Source organism: Chiloscyllium plagiosum, unplaced genomic scaffold, assembly GCF_037043375.1.
Source record: "Chiloscyllium plagiosum isolate Xiang-an unplaced genomic scaffold, Cpla_swu_hap1 HiC_scaffold_14, whole genome shotgun sequence".
Classification (NCBI taxonomy): domain Eukaryota; kingdom Metazoa; phylum Chordata; class Chondrichthyes; order Orectolobiformes; family Hemiscylliidae; genus Chiloscyllium; species Chiloscyllium plagiosum.
Window position 1 is genome coordinate 12,488,781 of NW_028270152.1, and position 15,812 is coordinate 12,504,592.

The 15,812-nt window shown below is 50.6% G+C and overlaps 10 non-coding genes across 10 annotated transcripts; all 10 read left to right on the forward strand.

Moving 5' to 3' along the window:
* Positions 1-617: 617 nt before the first annotated feature.
* Positions 618-690, forward strand: trnaf-gaa (transfer RNA phenylalanine (anticodon GAA)). The gene has a single exon. It is a non-coding gene; the product is annotated as a tRNA-Phe (tRNA).
* Positions 691-1,879: 1,189 nt separating this feature from the next.
* On the forward strand, positions 1,880-1,952 carry trnaf-gaa (transfer RNA phenylalanine (anticodon GAA)). Its single transcript has one exon. It is a non-coding gene; the product is annotated as a tRNA-Phe (tRNA).
* Positions 1,953-3,141: 1,189 nt separating this feature from the next.
* trnaf-gaa (transfer RNA phenylalanine (anticodon GAA)) lies at positions 3,142-3,214 on the forward strand. The gene has a single exon. It is a non-coding gene; the product is annotated as a tRNA-Phe (tRNA).
* A 1,189-nt stretch (positions 3,215-4,403) lies between these two features.
* On the forward strand, positions 4,404-4,476 carry trnaf-gaa (transfer RNA phenylalanine (anticodon GAA)). The gene has a single exon. It is a non-coding gene; the product is annotated as a tRNA-Phe (tRNA).
* Positions 4,477-5,665: 1,189 nt separating this feature from the next.
* trnaf-gaa (transfer RNA phenylalanine (anticodon GAA)) lies at positions 5,666-5,738 on the forward strand. The gene has a single exon. It is a non-coding gene; the product is annotated as a tRNA-Phe (tRNA).
* A 1,189-nt stretch (positions 5,739-6,927) lies between these two features.
* On the forward strand, positions 6,928-7,000 carry trnaf-gaa (transfer RNA phenylalanine (anticodon GAA)). Its single transcript has one exon. It is a non-coding gene; the product is annotated as a tRNA-Phe (tRNA).
* A 2,451-nt stretch (positions 7,001-9,451) lies between these two features.
* trnaf-gaa (transfer RNA phenylalanine (anticodon GAA)) lies at positions 9,452-9,524 on the forward strand. Its single transcript has one exon. It is a non-coding gene; the product is annotated as a tRNA-Phe (tRNA).
* A 1,201-nt stretch (positions 9,525-10,725) lies between these two features.
* On the forward strand, positions 10,726-10,798 carry trnaf-gaa (transfer RNA phenylalanine (anticodon GAA)). The gene has a single exon. It is a non-coding gene; the product is annotated as a tRNA-Phe (tRNA).
* Positions 10,799-11,987: 1,189 nt separating this feature from the next.
* On the forward strand, positions 11,988-12,060 carry trnaf-gaa (transfer RNA phenylalanine (anticodon GAA)). The gene has a single exon. It is a non-coding gene; the product is annotated as a tRNA-Phe (tRNA).
* A 2,451-nt stretch (positions 12,061-14,511) lies between these two features.
* trnaf-gaa (transfer RNA phenylalanine (anticodon GAA)) lies at positions 14,512-14,584 on the forward strand. Its single transcript has one exon. It is a non-coding gene; the product is annotated as a tRNA-Phe (tRNA).
* Positions 14,585-15,812: the final 1,228 nt, after the last annotated feature.

The window sequence follows — 15,812 nt, forward strand, 5'->3', positions numbered from 1 at the left end:
GCAGAATGACGATGGAAAAGTATTCACAAACAGACTCGGTCGGGTAAACAGTCAGTGACTTGCATGCCGCTTTGGAGATGGTTGCAGAGAACTTGGGAATCCTCAAGCCTGCAGAGTAATAACTGAAGGTTTTAACAGTGGACGGACTGAAGCCGGAGCAGAGGCGATTTGTTCAAATTGTTCCGGTGCATCGGGTTGCTTGCAAAGCAGCTTAGACTGATACTGACCATTTGCAGACGGATGGCATCACGTGCAGCATTTCGAGAGGTAGAGGAGAGATGGGGTGAAGCTGGCGAGACATGTTGACGGTGAACGGAGCACGACGTGGAACTTGTCGAGGACTGGAGGGACCAGTTCCTCGTTGTGCATTTGACGAGCGAGTTGACCAGAGCCAAGCAGTCAACTTCAGAAATGATTGTGCAGAATGAACGACAGTGTAGATATAGACGGTATAAAGAGGCAGCGGCCGAAGCGAACTGTCCGCCGAGAAAACAGGGTGGGAAATTTTGCCGGAAGAAGTTGATGTTGTGAGGAGATTTGGAACAAATACGCTGGGCAAATCCCAAGTGAATGTGGCCGCGAGCAAAGTGCCTGAGCGCGCTGAGCTGGCAGCAGCTGCCGAAATAGCTCAGTTGGGAGAGCGTTAGACTGAAGATCTAAAGGTCCCTGGTTCGATCCCGGGTTTCGGCAAGTGCAGGACTGCTTGCGCGCTCCCTCCTTTGTTTAGCTGTGATGGAGGCGAGTGAGTAAATGTGAAGCTCTGCACCTTTCCTTGCTGGCGCAAGGGTGGTTTGGATTGCTTCTCACCCTCCTTCTGCATGGTGCTCCTGCAGCGATGCTGTGCCTTTTGCTTCCAGTCTCATGGCACATTTCTTCTCATTGGCTCCGTAACGAGCATTCCAAAACAGTCAAATAATCAAATGCACAAACCCTCAATCCTGCACCAATTCAAATTCTCCTACTGTTCATTGACCAACATCTGCGAACGCACAAAACAGTCTTTGAGTCAGCAACGCGTACATGGTGGCCTTTGCACTCTCTCTATCAAACACTCCCTCGCTCATAAGCTTGCTGACGGCCAGCTGTTCCAGCTTGCAAAAACTGGTGATCCCTGATCGCAATGGAAAGGTTGCAGGAGAGATGCTGACATGCGCATGGCCGCCTGACTTTAGGTTGATTTGAGCGTTCCAGAGGTGCGCCTCAGGAAATCGCTTTGGACTGTCCTTGTTTTCAACACAAGCGGTCACTTCAGAAATGATCGTGCAGAATGACGATGGAAAAGTATTCACAAACAGACTCGGTCGGGTAAACAGTCAGTGACTTGCATGCCGCTTTGGAGATGGTTGCAGAGAACTTGGGAATCCTCAAGCCTGCAGAGTAATAACTGAAGGTTTTAACAGTGGACGGACTGAAGCCGGAGCAGAGGCGATTTGTTCAAATTGTTCCGGTGCATCGGGTTGCTTGCAAAGCAGCTTAGACTGATACTGACCATTTGCAGACGGATGGCATCACGTGCAGCATTTCGAGAGGTAGAGGAGAGATGGGGTGAAGCTGGCGAGACATGTTGACGGTGAACGGAGCACGACGTGGAACTTGTCGAGGACTGGAGGGACCAGTTCCTCGTTGTGCATTTGACGAGCGAGTTGACCAGAGCCAAGCAGTCAACTTCAGAAATGATTGTGCAGAATGAACGACAGTGTAGATATAGACGGTATAAAGAGGCAGCGGCCGAAGCGAACTGTCCGCCGAGAAAACAGGGTGGGAAATTTTGCCGGAAGAAGTTGATGTTGTGAGGAGATTTGGAACAAATACGCTGGGCAAATCCCAAGTGAATGTGGCCGCGAGCAAAGTGCCTGAGCGCGCTGAGCTGGCAGCAGCTGCCGAAATAGCTCAGTTGGGAGAGCGTTAGACTGAAGATCTAAAGGTCCCTGGTTCGATCCCGGGTTTCGGCAAGTGCAGGACTGCTTGCGCGCTCCCTCCTTTGTTTAGCTGTGATGGAGGCGAGTGAGTAAATGTGAAGCTCTGCACCTTTCCTTGCTGGCGCAAGGGTGGTTTGGATTGCTTCTCACCCTCCTTCTGCATGGTGCTCCTGCAGCGATGCTGTGCCTTTTGCTTCCAGTCTCATGGCACATTTCTTCTCATTGGCTCCGTAACGAGCATTCCAAAACAGTCAAATAATCAAATGGACAAACCCTCAATCCTGCACCAATTCAAATTCTCCTACTGTTCATTGACCAACATCTGCGAACGCACAAAACAGTCTTTGAGTCAGCAACGCGTACATGGTGGCCTTTGCACTCTCTCTATCAAACACTCCCTCGCTCATAAGCTTGCTGACGGCCAGCTGTTCCAGCTTGCAAAAACTGGTGATCCCTGATCGCAATGGAAAGGTTGCAGGAGAGATGCTGACATGCGCATGGCCGCCTGACTTTAGGTTGATTTGAGCGTTCCAGAGGTGCGCCTCAGGAAATCGCTTTGGACTGTCCTTGTTTTCGACACAAGCGGTCACTTCAGAAATGATCGTGCAGAATGACGATGGAAAAGTATTCACAAACAGACTCGGTCGGGTAAACAGTCAGTGACTTGCATGCCGCTTTGGAGATGGTTGCAGAGAACTTGGGAATCCTCAAGCCTGCAGAGTAATAACTGAAGGTTTTAACAGTGGACGGACTGAAGCCGGAGCAGAGGCGATTTGTTCAAATTGTTCCGGTGCATCGGGTTGCTTGCAAAGCAGCTTAGACTGATACTGACCATTTGCAGACGGATGGCATCACGTGCAGCATTTCGAGAGGTAGAGGAGAGATGGGGTGAAGCTGGCGAGACATGTTGACGGTGAACGGAGCACGACGTGGAACTTGTCGAGGACTGGAGGGACCAGTTCCTCGTTGTGCATTTGACGAGCGAGTTGACCAGAGCCAAGCAGTCAACTTCAGAAATGATTGTGCAGAATGAACGACAGTGTAGATATAGACGGTATAAAGAGGCAGCGGCCGAAGCGAACTGTCCGCCGAGAAAACAGGGTGGGAAATTTTGCCGGAAGAAGTTGATGTTGTGAGGAGATTTGGAACAAATACGCTGGGCAAATCCCAAGTGAATGTGGCCGCGAGCAAAGTGCCTGAGCGCGCTGAGCTGGCAGCAGCTGCCGAAATAGCTCAGTTGGGAGAGCGTTAGACTGAAGATCTAAAGGTCCCTGGTTCGATCCCGGGTTTCGGCAAGTGCAGGACGGCTTGCGCGCTCCCTCCTTTGTTTAGCTGTGATGGAGGCGAGTGAGTAAATGTGAAGCTCTGCACCTTTCCTTGCTGGCGCAAGGGTGGTTTGGATTGCTTCTCACCCTCCTTCTGCATGGTGCTCCTGCAGCGATGCTGTGCCTTTTGCTTCCAGTCTCATGGCACATTTCTTCTCATTGGCTCCGTAACGAGCATTCCAAAACAGTCAAATAATCAAATGGACAAACCCTCAATCCTGCACCAATTCAAATTCTCCTACTGTTCATTGACCAACATCTGCGAACGCACAAAACAGTCTTTGAGTCAGCAACGCGTACATGGTGGCCTTTGCACTCTCTCTATCAAACACTCCCTCGCTCATAAGCTTGCTGACGGCCAGCTGTTCCAGCTTGCAAAAACTGGTGATCCCTGATCGCAATGGAAAGGTTGCAGGAGAGATGCTGACATGCGCATGGCCGCCTGACTTTAGGTTGATTTGAGCGTTCCAGAGGTGCGCCTCAGGAAATCGCTTTGGACTGTCCTTGTTTTCGACACAAGCGGTCACTTCAGAAATGATCGTGCAGAATGACGATGGAAAAGTATTCACAAACAGACTCGGTCGGGTAAACAGTCAGTGACTTGCATGCCGCTTTGGAGATGGTTGCAGAGAACTTGGGAATCCTCAAGCCTGCAGAGTAATAACTGAAGGTTTTAACAGTGGACGGACTGAAGCCGGAGCAGAGGCGATTTGTTCAAATTGTTCCGGTGCATCGGGTTGCTTGCAAAGCAGCTTAGACTGATACTGACCATTTGCAGACGGATGGCATCACGTGCAGCATTTCGAGAGGTAGAGGAGAGATGGGGTGAAGCTGGCGAGACATGTTGACGGTGAACGGAGCACGACGTGGAACTTGTCGAGGACTGGAGGGACCAGTTCCTCGTTGTGCATTTGACGAGCGAGTTGACCAGAGCCAAGCAGTCAACTTCAGAAATGATTGTGCAGAATGAACGACAGTGTAGATATAGACGGTATAAAGAGGCAGCGGCCGAAGCGAACTGTCCGCCGAGAAAACAGGGTGGGAAATTTTGCCGGAAGAAGTTGATGTTGTGAGGAGATTTGGAACAAATACGCTGGGCAAATCCCAAGTGAATGTGGCCGCGAGCAAAGTGCCTGAGCGCGCTGAGCTGACAGCAGCTGCCGAAATAGCTCAGTTGGGAGAGCGTTAGACTGAAGATCTAAAGGTCCCTGGTTCGATCCCGGGTTTCGGCAAGTGCAGGACTGCTTGCGCGCTCCCTCCTTTGTTTAGCTGTGATGGAGGCGAGTGAGTAAATGTGAAGCTCTGCACCTTTCCTTGCTGGCGCAAGGGTGGTTTGGATTGCTTCTCACCCTCCTTCTGCATGGTGCTCCTGCAGCGATGCTGTGCCTTTTGCTTCCAGTCTCATGGCACATTTCTTCTCATTGGCTCCGTAACGAGCATTCCAAAACAGTCAAATAATCAAATGCACAAACCCTCAATCCTGCACCAATTCAAATTCTCCTACTGTTCATTGACCAACATCTGCGAACGCACAAAACAGTCTTTGAGTCAGCAACGCGTACATGGTGGCCTTTGCACTCTCTCTATCAAACACTCCCTCGCTCATAAGCTTGCTGACGGCCAGCTGTTCCAGCTTGCAAAAACTGGTGATCCCTGATCGCAATGGAAAGGTTGCAGGAGAGATGCTGACATGCGCATGGCCGCCTGACTTTAGGTTGATTTGAGCGTTCCAGAGGTGCGCCTCAGGAAATCGCTTTGGACTGTCCTTGTTTTCGACACAAGCGGTCACTTCAGAAATGATCGTGCAGAATGACGATGGAAAAGTATTCACAAACAGACTCGGTCGGGTAAACAGTCAGTGACTTGCATGCCGCTTTGGAGATGGTTGCAGAGAACTTGGGAATCCTCAAGCCTGCAGAGTAATAACTGAAGGTTTTAACAGTGGACGGACTGAAGCCGGAGCAGAGGCGATTTGTTCAAATTGTTCCGGTGCATCGGGTTGCTTGCAAAGCAGCTTAGACTGATACTGACCATTTGCAGACGGATGGCATCACGTGCAGCATTTCGAGAGGTAGAGGAGAGATGGGGTGAAGCTGGCGAGACATGTTGACGGTGAACGGAGCACGACGTGGAACTTGTCGAGGACTGGAGGGACCAGTTCCTCGTTGTGCATTTGACGAGCGAGTTGACCAGAGCCAAGCAGTCAACTTCAGAAATGATTGTGCAGAATGAACGACAGTGGAGATATAGACGGTATAAAGAGGCAGCGGCCGAAGCGAACTGTCCGCCGAGAAAACAGGGTGGGAAATTTTGCCGGAAGAAGTTGATGTTGTGAGGAGATTTGGAACAAATACGCTGGGCAAATCCCAAGTGAATGTGGCCGCGAGCAAAGTGCCTGAGCGCGCTGAGCTGGCAGCAGCTGCCGAAATAGCTCAGTTGGGAGAGCGTTAGACTGAAGATCTAAAGGTCCCTGGTTCGATCCCGGGTTTCGGCAAGTGCAGGACTGCTTGCGCGCTCCCTCCTTTGTTTAGCTGTGATGGAGGCGAGTGAGTAAATGTGAAGCTCTGCACCTTTCCTTGCTGGCGCAAGGGTGGTTTGGATTGCTTCTCACCCTCCTTCTGCATGGTGCTCCTGCAGCGATGCTGTGCCTTTTGCTTCCAGTCTCATGGCACATTTCTTCTCATTGGCTCCGTAACGAGCATTCCAAAACAGTCAAATAATCAAATGGACAAACCCTCAATCCTGCACCAATTCAAATTCTCCTACTGTTCATTGACCAACATCTGCGAACGCACAAAACAGTCTTTGAGTCAGCAACGCGTACATGGTGGCCTTTGCACTCTCTCTATCAAACACTCCCTCGCTCATAAGCTTGCTGACGGCCAGCTGTTCCAGCTTGCAAAAACTGGTGATCCCTGATCGCAATGGAAAGGTTGCAGGAGAGATGCTGACATGCGCATGGCCGCCTGACTTTAGGTTGATTTGAGCGTTCCAGAGGTGCGCCTCAGGAAATCGCTTTGGACTGTCCTTGTTTTCGACACAAGCGGTCACTTCAGAAATGATCGTGCAGAATGACGATGGAAAAGTATTCACAAACAGACTCGGTCGGGTAAACAGTCAGTGACTTGCATGCCGCTTTGGAGATGGTTGCAGAGAACTTGGGAATCCTCAAGCCTGCAGAGTAATAACTGAAGGTTTTAACAGTGGACGGACTGAAGCCGGAGCAGAGGCGATTTGTTCAAATTGTTCCGGTGCATCGGGTTGCTTGCAAAGCAGCTTAGACTGATACTGACCATTTGCAGACGGATGGCATCACGTGCAGCATTTCGAGAGGTAGAGGAGAGATGGGGTGAAGCTGGCGAGACATGTTGACGGTGAACGGAGCACGACGTGGAACTTGTCGAGGACTGGAGGGACCAGTTCCTCGTTGTGCATTTGACGAGCGAGTTGACCAGAGCCAAGCAGTCAACTTCAGAAATGATTGTGCAGAATGAACGACAGTGTAGATATAGACGGTATAAAGAGGCAGCGGCCGAAGCGAACTGTCCGCCGAGAAAACAGGGTGGGAAATTTTGCCGGAAGAAGTTGATGTTGTGAGGAGATTTGGAACAAATACGCTGGGCAAATCCCAAGTGAATGTGGCCGCGAGCAAAGTGCCTGAGCGCACAGAGCTGGCAGCATCTGCCGAAATAGCTCAGTTGGGAGAGCGTTAGACTGAAAATCTAAAGGTCCCTGGTTCAATCCCGGGTTTCGGCAAGTGCAGGACTGCTTGCGCGCTCCCTCCTTTGTTTAGCTGTGATGGAGGCGAGTGAATAAATGTGAAGCTCTGCACCTTTCCTTGCTGGCGAAAGGGTGGTTTGGATTGCTTCTCACCCTCCTTCTGCATGGTGCTCCTGCAGCGATGCTGTGCCTTTTGCTTCCAGTCTCATGGCACATTTCTTCTCATTGGCTCCATAACGAGCATTCCAAAACAGTCAAATAATCAAATGGACAAACCCTCAATCCTGCACCAATTCAAATTCTCCTACTGTTCATTGACCAACATCTGCGAACGCACAAAACAGTCTTTGAGTCAGCAACGCGTACATGGTGGCCTTTGCACTCTCTCTATCAAACACTTCCTCGCTCATAAGCTTGCTGACGGCCAGCTGTTCCAGCTTGCAAAAACTGGTGATCCCTGATCGCAATGGAAAGGTTGCAGGAGAGATGCTGACATGCGCATGGCCGCCTGACTTTAGGTTGATTTGAGCGTTCCAGAGGTGCGCCTCAGGAAATCGCTTTGGACTGTCCTTGTTTTCGACACAAGCGGTCACTTCAGAAATGATCGTGCAGAATGACGATGGAAAAGTATTCACAAACAGACTCGGTCGGGTAAACAGTCAGTGACTTGCATGCCGCTTTGGAGATGGTTGCAGAGAACTTGGGAATCCTCAAGCCTGCAGAGTAATAACTGAAGGTTTTAACAGTGGACGGACTGAAGCCGGAGCAGAGGCGATTTGTTCAAATTGTTCCGGTGCATCGGGTTGCTTGCAAAGCAGCTTAGACTGATACTGACCATTTGCAGACGGATGGCATCACGTGCAGCATTTCGAGAGGTAGAGGAGAGATGGGGTGAAGCTGGCGAGACATGTTGACGGTGAACGGAGCACGACGTGGAACTTGTCGAGGACTGGAGGGACCAGTTCCTCGTTGTGCATTTGACGAGCGAGTTGACCAGAGCCAAGCAGTCAACTTCAGAAATGATTGTGCAGAATGAACGACAGTGTAGATATAGACGGTATAAAGAGGCAGCGGCCGAAGCGAACTGTCCGCCGAGAAAACAGGGTGGGAAATTTTGCCGGAAGAAGTTGATGGTGTGAGGAGATTTGGAACAAATACGCTGGGCAAATCCCAAGTGAATGTGGCCGCGAGCAAAGTGCCTGAGCGCGCTGAGCTGGCAGCAGCTGCCGAAATAGCTCAGTTGGGAGAGCGTTAGACTGAAGATCTAAAGGTCCCTCGTTCAATCCCGGGTTTCGGCAAGTGCAGGACTGCTTGCGCGCTCCCTCCTTTGTTTAGCTGTGATGGAGGCGAGTGAGTAAATGTGAAGCTCTGCACCTTTCCTTGCTGGCGCAAGGGTGGTTTGGATTGCTTCTCACCCTCCTTCTGCATGGTGCTCCTGCAGCGATGCTGTGCCTTTTGCTTCCAGTCTCATGGCACATTTCTTCTCATTGGCTCCGTAACGAGCATTCCAAAACAGTCAAATAATCAAATGGACAAACCCTCAATCCTGCACCAATTCAAATTCTCCTACTGTTCATTGACCAACATCTGCGAACGCACAAAACAGTCTTTGAGTCAGCAACGCGTACATGGTGGCCTTTGCACTCTCTCTATCAAACACTCCCTCGCTCATAAGCTTGCTGACGGCCAGCTGTTCCAGCTTGCAAAAACTGGTGATCCCTGATCGCAATGGAAAGGTTGCAGGAGAGATGCTGACATGCGCATGGCCGCCTGACTTTAGGTTGATTTGAGCGTTCCAGAGGTGCGCCTCAGGAAATCGCTTTGGACTGTCCTTGTTTTCGACACAAGCGGGCACTTCAGAAATGATCGTGCAGAATGACGATGGAAAAGTATTCACAAACAGACTCGGTCGGGTAAACAGTCAGTGACTTGCATGCCGCTTTGGAGATGGTTGCAGAGAACTTGGGAATCCTCAAGCCTGCAGAGTAATAACTGAAGGTTTTAACAGTGGACGGACTGAAGCCGGAGCAGAGGCGATTTGTTCAAATTGTTCCGGTGCATCGGGTTGCTTGCAAAGCAGCTTAGACTGATACTGACCATTTGCAGACGGATGGCATCACGTGCAGCATTTCGAGAGGTAGAGGAGAGATGGGGTGAAGCTGGCGAGACATGTTGACGGTGAACGGAGCACGACGTGGAACTTGTCGAGGACTGGAGGGACCAGTTCCTCGTTGTGCATTTGACGAGCGAGTTGACCAGAGCCAAGCAGTCAACTTCAGAAATGATTGTGCAGAATGAACGACAGTGTAGATATAGACGGTATAAAGAGGCAGCGGCCGAAGCGAACTGTCCGCCGAGAAAACAGGGTGGGAAATTTTGCCGGAAGAAGTTGATGTTGTGAGGAGATTTGGAACAAATACGCTGGGCAAATCCCAAGTGAATGTGGCCGCGAGCAAAGTGCCTGAGCGCACAGAGCTGGCAGCCTCTGCCGAAATAGCTCAGTTGGGAGAGCGTTAGACTGAAAATCTAAAGGTCCCTGGTTCAATCCCGGGTTTCGGCAAGTGCAGGACTGCTTGCGCGCTCCCTCCTTTGTTTAGCTGTGATGGAGGCGAGTGAGTAAGCGAGTGAGTAAATGTGAAGCTCTGCACCTTTCCTTGCTGGCGCAAGGGTGGTTTGGATTGCTTCTCACCCTCCTTCTGCATGGTGCTCCTGCAGCGATGCTGTGCCTTTTGCTTCCAGTCTCATGGCACATTTCTTCTCATTGGCTCCGTAACGAGCATTCCAAAACAGTCAAATAATCAAATGGACAAACCCTCAATCCTGCACCAATTCAAATTCTCCTACTGTTCATTGACCAACATCTGCGAACGCACAAAACAGTCTTTGAGTCAGCAACGCGTACATGGTGGCCTTTGCACTCTCTCTATCAAACACTCCCTCGCTCATAAGCTTGCTGACGGCCAGCTGTTCCAGCTTGCAAAAACTGGTGATCCCTGATCGCAATGGAAAGGTTGCAGGAGAGATGCTGACATGCGCATGGCCGCCTGACTTTCGGTTGATTTGAGCGTTCCAGAGGTGCGCCTCAGGAAATCGCTTTGGACTGTCCTTGTTTTCGACACAAGCGGTCACTTCAGAAATGATCGTGCAGAATGACGATGGAAAAGTATTCACAAACAGACTCGGTCGGGTAAACAGTCAGTGACTTGCATGCCGCTTTGGAGATGGTTGCAGAGAACTTGGGAATCCTCAAGCCTGCAGAGTAATAACTGAAGGTTTTAACAGTGGACGGACTGAAGCCGGAGCAGAGGCGATTTGTTCAAATTGTTCCGGTGCATCGGGTTGCTTGCAAAGCAGCTTAGACTGATACTGACCATTTGCAGACGGATGGCATCACGTGCAGCATTTCGAGAGGTAGAGGAGAGATGGGGTGAAGCTGGCGAGACATGTTGACGGTGAACGGAGCACGACGTGGAACTTGTCGAGGACTGGAGGGACCAGTTCCTCGTTGTGCATTTGACGAGCGAGTTGACCAGAGCCAAGCAGTCAACTTCAGAAATGATTGTGCAGAATGAACGACAGTGTAGATATAGACGGTATAAAGAGGCAGCGGCCGAAGCGAACTGTCCGCCGAGAAAACAGGGTGGGAAATTTTGCCGGAAGAAGTTGATGTTGTGAGGAGATTTGGAACAAATACGCTGGGCAAATCCCAAGTGAATGTGGCCGCGAGCAAAGTGCCTGAGCGCGCTGAGCTGACAGCAGCTGCCGAAATAGCTCAGTTGGGAGAGCGTTAGACTGAAGATCTAAAGGTCCCTGGTTCGATCCCGGGTTTCGGCAAGTGCAGGACTGCTTGCGCGCTCCCTCCTTTGTTTAGCTGTGATGGAGGCGAGTGAGTAAATGTGAAGCTCTGCACCTTTCCTTGCTGGCGCAAGGGTGGTTTGGATTGCTTCTCACCCTCCTTCTGCATGGTGCTCCTGCAGCGATGCTGTGCCTTTTGCTTCCAGTCTCATGGCACATTTCTTCTCATTGGCTCCGTAACGAGCATTCCAAAACAGTCAAATAATCAAATGCACAAACCCTCAATCCTGCACCAATTCAAATTCTCCTACTGTTCATTGACCAACATCTGCGAACGCACAAAACAGTCTTTGAGTCAGCAACGCGTACATGGTGGCCTTTGCACTCTCTCTATCAAACACTCCCTCGCTCATAAGCTTGCTGACGGCCAGCTGTTCCAGCTTGCAAAAACTGGTGATCCCTGATCGCAATGGAAAGGTTGCAGGAGAGATGCTGACATGCGCATGGCCGCCTGACTTTAGGTTGATTTGAGCGTTCCAGAGGTGCGCCTCAGGAAATCGCTTTGGACTGTCCTTGTTTTCGACACAAGCGGTCACTTCAGAAATGATCGTGCAGAATGACGATGGAAAAGTATTCACAAACAGACTCGGTCGGGTAAACAGTCAGTGACTTGCATGCCGCTTTGGAGATGGTTGCAGAGAACTTGGGAATCCTCAAGCCTGCAGAGTAATAACTGAAGGTTTTAACAGTGGACGGACTGAAGCCGGAGCAGAGGCGATTTGTTCAAATTGTTCCGGTGCATCGGGTTGCTTGCAAAGCAGCTTAGACTGATACTGACCATTTGCAGACGGATGGCATCACGTGCAGCATTTCGAGAGGTAGAGGAGAGATGGGGTGAAGCTGGCGAGACATGTTGACGGTGAACGGAGCACGACGTGGAACTTGTCGAGGACTGGAGGGACCAGTTCCTCGTTGTGCATTTGACGAGCGAGTTGACCAGAGCCAAGCAGTCAACTTCAGAAATGATTGTGCAGAATGAACGACAGTGGAGATATAGACGGTATAAAGAGGCAGCGGCCGAAGCGAACTGTCCGCCGAGAAAACAGGGTGGGAAATTTTGCCGGAAGAAGTTGATGTTGTGAGGAGATTTGGAACAAATACGCTGGGCAAATCCCAAGTGAATGTGGCCGCGAGCAAAGTGCCTGAGCGCGCTGAGCTGGCAGCAGCTGCCGAAATAGCTCAGTTGGGAGAGCGTTAGACTGAAGATCTAAAGGTCCCTGGTTCGATCCCGGGTTTCGGCAAGTGCAGGACTGCTTGCGCGCTCCCTCCTTTGTTTAGCTGTGATGGAGGCGAGTGAGTAAATGTGAAGCTCTGCACCTTTCCTTGCTGGCGCAAGGGTGGTTTGGATTGCTTCTCACCCTCCTTCTGCATGGTGCTCCTGCAGCGATGCTGTGCCTTTTGCTTCCAGTCTCATGGCACATTTCTTCTCATTGGCTCCGTAACGAGCATTCCAAAACAGTCAAATAATCAAATGGACAAACCCTCAATCCTGCACCAATTCAAATTCTCCTACTGTTCATTGACCAACATCTGCGAACGCACAAAACAGTCTTTGAGTCAGCAACGCGTACATGGTGGCCTTTGCACTCTCTCTATCAAACACTCCCTCGCTCATAAGCTTGCTGACGGCCAGCTGTTCCAGCTTGCAAAAACTGGTGATCCCTGATCGCAATGGAAAGGTTGCAGGAGAGATGCTGACATGCGCATGGCCGCCTGACTTTAGGTTGATTTGAGCGTTCCAGAGGTGCGCCTCAGGAAATCGCTTTGGACTGTCCTTGTTTTCGACACAAGCGGTCACTTCAGAAATGATCGTGCAGAATGACGATGGAAAAGTATTCACAAACAGACTCGGTCGGGTAAACAGTCAGTGACTTGCATGCCGCTTTGGAGATGGTTGCAGAGAACTTGGGAATCCTCAAGCCTGCAGAGTAATAACTGAAGGTTTTAACAGTGGACGGACTGAAGCCGGAGCAGAGGCGATTTGTTCAAATTGTTCCGGTGCATCGGGTTGCTTGCAAAGCAGCTTAGACTGATACTGACCATTTGCAGACGGATGGCATCACGTGCAGCATTTCGAGAGGTAGAGGAGAGATGGGGTGAAGCTGGCGAGACATGTTGACGGTGAACGGAGCACGACGTGGAACTTGTCGAGGACTGGAGGGACCAGTTCCTCGTTGTGCATTTGACGAGCGAGTTGACCAGAGCCAAGCAGTCAACTTCAGAAATGATTGTGCAGAATGAACGACAGTGTAGATATAGACGGTATAAAGAGGCAGCGGCCGAAGCGAACTGTCCGCCGAGAAAACAGGGTGGGAAATTTTGCCGGAAGAAGTTGATGGTGTGAGGAGATTTGGAACAAATACGCTGGGCAAATCCCAAGTGAATGTGGCCGCGAGCAAAGTGCCTGAGCGCGCTGAGCTGGCAGCAGCTGCCGAAATAGCTCAGTTGGGAGAGCGTTAGACTGAAGATCTAAAGGTCCCTGATTCGATCCCGGGTTTCGGCAAGTGCAGGACTGCTTGCGCGCTCCCTCCTTTGTTTAGCTGTGATGGAGGCGAGTGAGTAAATGTGAAGCTCTGCACCTTTCCTTGCTGGCGCAAGGGTGGTTTGGATTGCTTCTCACCCTCCTTCTGCATGGTGCTCCTGCAGCGATGCTGTGCCTTTTGCTTCCAGTCTCATGGCACATTTCTTCTCATTGGCTCCGTAACGAGCATTCCAAAACAGTCAAATAATCAAATGGACAAACCCTCAATCCTGCACCAATTCAAATTCTCCTACTGTTCATTGACCAACATCTGCGAACGCACAAAACAGTCTTTGAGTCAGCAACGCGTACATGGTGGCCTTTGCACTCTCTCTATCAAACACTCCCTCGCTCATAAGCTTGCTGACGGCCAGCTGTTCCAGCTTGCAAAAACTGGTGATCCCTGATCGCAATGGAAAGGTTGCAGGAGAGATGCTGACATGCGCATGGCCGCCTGACTTTAGGTTGATTTGAGCGTTCCAGAGGTGCGCCTCAGGAAATCGCTTTGGACTGTCCTTGTTTTCGACACAAGCGGGCACTTCAGAAATGATCGTGCAGAATGACGATGGAAAAGTATTCACAAACAGACTCGGTCGGGTAAACAGTCAGTGACTTGCATGCCGCTTTGGAGATGGTTGCAGAGAACTTGGGAATCCTCAAGCCTGCAGAGTAATAACTGAAGGTTTTAACAGTGGACGGACTGAAGCCGGAGCAGAGGCGATTTGTTCAAATTGTTCCGGTGCATTGGGTTGCTTGCAAAGCAGCTTAGACTGATACTGACCATTTGCAGACGGATGGCATCACGTGCAGCATTTCGAGAGGTAGAGGAGAGATGGGGTGAAGCTGGCGAGACATGTTGACGGTGAACGGAGCACGACGTGGAACTTGTCGAGGACTGGAGGGACCAGTTCCTCGTTGTGCATTTGACGAGCGAGTTGACCAGAGCCAAGCAGTCAACTTCAGAAATGATTGTGCAGAATGAACGACAGTGTAGATATAGACGGTATAAAGAGGCAGCGGCCGAAGCGAACTGTCCGCCGAGAAAACAGGGTGGGAAATTTTGCCGGAAGAAGTTGATGTTGTGAGGAGATTTGGAACAAATACGCTGGGCAAATCCCAAGTGAATGTGGCCGCGAGCAAAGTGCCTGAGCGCACAGAGCTGGCAGCCTCTGCCGAAATAGCTCAGTTGGGAGAGCGTTAGACTGAAAATCTAAAGGTCCCTGGTTCAATCCCGGGTTTCGGCAAATGCAGGACTGCTTGCGCGCTCCCTCCTTTGTTTAGCTGTGATGGAGGCGAGTGAGTAAGCGAGTGAGTAAATGTGAAGCTCTGCACCTTTCCTTGCTGGCGCAAGGGTGGTTTGGATTGCTTCTCACCCTCCTTCTGCATGGTGCTCCTGCAGCGATGCTGTGCCTTTTGCTTCCAGTCTCATGGCACATTTCTTCTCATTGGCTCCGTAACGAGCATTCCAAAACAGTCAAATAATCAAATGGACAAACCCTCAATCCTGCACCAATTCAAATTCTCCTACTGTTCATTGACCAACATCTGCGAACGCACAAAACAGTCTTTGAGTCAGCAACGCGTACATGGTGGCCTTTGCACTCTCTCTATCAAACACTCCCTCGCTCATAAGCTTGCTGACGGCCAGCTGTTCCAGCTTGCAAAAACTGGTGATCCCTGATCGCAATGGAAAGGTTGCAGGAGAGATGCTGACATGCGCATGGCCGCCTGACTTTAGGTTGATTTGAGCGTTCCAGAGGTGCGCCTCAGGAAATCGCTTTGGACTGTCCTTGTTTTCGACACAAGCGGTCACTTCAGAAATGATCGTGCAGAATGACGATGGAAAAGTATTCACAAACAGACTCGGTCGGGTAAACAGTCAGTGACTTGCATGCCGCTTTGGAGATGGTTGCAGAGAACTTGGGAATCCTCAAGCCTGCAGAGTAATAACTGAAGGTTTTAACAGTGGACGGACTGAAGCCGGAGCAGAGGCGATTTGTTCAAATTGTTCCGGTGCATCGGGTTGCTTGCAAAGCAGCTTAGACTGATACTGACCATTTGCAGACGGATGGCATCACGTGCAGCATTTCGAGAGGTAGAGGAGAGATGGGGTGAAGCTGGCGAGACATGTTGACGGTGAACGGAGCACGACGTGGAACTTGTCGAGGACTGGAGGGACCAGTTCCTCGTTGTGCATTTGACGAGCGAGTTGACCAGAGCCAAGCAGTCAACTTCAGAAATGATTGTGCAGAATGAACAAATGATCGTGCAGAATGACGATGGAAAAGTATTCACAAACAGACTCGGTCGGGTAAACAGTCAGTGACTTGCATGCCGCTTTGGAGATGGTTGCAGAGAACTTGGGAATCCTCAAGCCTGCAGAGTAATAACTGAAGGTTTTAACAGTGGACGGACTGAAGCCGGAGCAGAGGCGATTTGTTCAAATTGTTCCGGTGCATCGGGTTGCTTGCA